The sequence below is a fragment of the Cyprinodon variegatus genome, unplaced genomic scaffold, assembly GCF_000732505.1.
Source record: "Cyprinodon variegatus isolate N-32 unplaced genomic scaffold, C_variegatus-1.0 Scaffold881, whole genome shotgun sequence".
Lineage (NCBI taxonomy): Eukaryota > Metazoa > Chordata > Actinopteri > Cyprinodontiformes > Cyprinodontidae > Cyprinodon > Cyprinodon variegatus.
Genome location: NW_015151334.1, coordinates 36,721 through 38,833, shown reverse-complemented (window position 1 = coordinate 38,833; position 2,113 = coordinate 36,721).

Here is a 2,113-nt window from a genome sequence, read left to right as displayed (position 1 = left end):
GACAGTGAGCAAAACAAAGGTTACATTTTCTTCTTTGTTGCTACTTTTGGCCCAATTTTCCCCACAGATCATAGAAAATCAGATGCTACCATCTCTCCACCTTTGAGTCTATTTTCATAGACAAGCTTTCATCTCATGTCAGTTATTAACCTTTATAACCAGACCGTTCCATATCACTGTCCCTCATTTCCTTCTCCTCATCGCAGAACAAGGCAGCTGGTTGTTAAAGAGCTTTAGATTTTATTTCTTTTCTGTCTCTTCTGTTAGTCGGCCTTTGTTTAAAAATGTAAAATGCTTTTATAAATAAGGTTTTATTTATAGAACTGCAGACTGGTTGGCAAGAGAAAAAGGAGAATATTTCATTTAAATACTTCAAATCTTCCAAGCTTTTATAAAAACCTTCCAGTCCGCCGATGCAGCCATTTTGTCAAGCAGATCAAATCTGAAAGCAGTTTTTAGAAATTACCCATGAAGGCCTTTGATGAAGATAACATCTGTTTCTGTTTCTTGGGGTAAACGTTGGTTGTTTTAGAACAAAACGAGGGGCTGCATTATGACTGCAGAAATAAATCCCCTGGAAATCCCCTTCAATGTAGCCATAGCTGGTCCCTAAATGCTCATTTTCAATGCTGTGCTGTAGATATACCCTGAATGTAGTGACTTTTCTATTAAAGAAATTACGAATATTTACTGCCTAGGTTTTATTTTTCATTAGACGAAAGACGTATCATTCATGTTTTCTTTGTACAGAAGAGTAGATGATAAATTGCATCATATTTCTAGATATGATGCAAATTAGTTTAATTCTTCATTTATCCTTTTAAACCCTGGATGTTTGAGTCCAAACATACAAAAAACAAGTAAAGAAAACTCTTAATAATGAGAAATAAAACAGAAAAATTTGGCCAAGTTCCTCTAACAATTTTTTTTACAGTGACGTAAAAAACCCCTGAGCTGATGCTCCACAGAGCATGGGCGGTTCTAGACAGGGGCCAACGGGGGCCAGTGCCCCTGTAGATCATGTGCTGAAGACATAATAATCATTCTAATGATGATATGCACTGGAACAGACATGGTTGCCGATCATTTTTGTTCTTTAGAAATTCTGTTTTACTAATTATAAAAAAAAAAATAAGGCGATAGCTTCAGTGGTATTGAGATAGGATCCCAGTTTTCATCTGCTAAATGTTTTTTCAAAAGAAATTAAAAAGAATACTTAATTTATCTGTTTTTCTTGAGTTCTAACTTAACTCAAAAATATGTCAAATATCTAAATTATGAATGTATATTGATCTCATAAGATATAGAATTTTAATTAAACCTAATTGAATAGAAATGTCACTTTATGCAGCTATATTAATATATTTGAATCACTTGCCCTGATTTTTATTTCATGCTTTTCTGTGCCTCCATGAAAACATGCAACCCCCCCTCCTGGCCCCCTGGTACATTTGGTCTAGAACCGCAACGGCCACAGAGTTTCAGAAACATCCAGAACACCAGGTTGTATGGTTTTATTAGCTACCAGCTAATTTCAATTTTTTTTTTTTTTTTTTTTTTTTACAAATGTCACTTAATTCTACTTAAATGTCTCGATGTTGATGTTAAATAAAATCGGAATCGGGGGCGGATTTAGGAACTTTGGGGCCCTAGGCTAAGACAGGCATGGGGCCCTCTGAATTAGCAAGACAAAACATAAAACAGACCCGTTATACAGATAGATAGATTTTCATAGAAAAGACATACACTATTTGTTCTAGGTTTTGTCCCTCTCTTTTTGTCCCTTTTCTTTTTGTTTTCCTCTCTTTGTTTTGTACTCAGCTGACTTTTCATGCTGTCTCAAAAAGAATGAAAGATTTTTTCCAGTCACTAAGCTCACTTTGCTGATTGCTCCTTCCTGTGTTTCCAAAAAATGCAATGGTGAAAGTGATTAACACATTCCTTCTTTCCACTGTAAAGAGCAGAGTTTGCTGCTTGTATATGTCGTCGCCAAAGTCTCCAGTAGCAGAAAAAAGTAGCTAGATTTTGCACTAGGCACTTTTTGGAAATCAAAGTGCTAGAGGGGTCTGAGAAGTCACTAAATATAGCAACAAAAGCGCTAAGTTGGCAACAC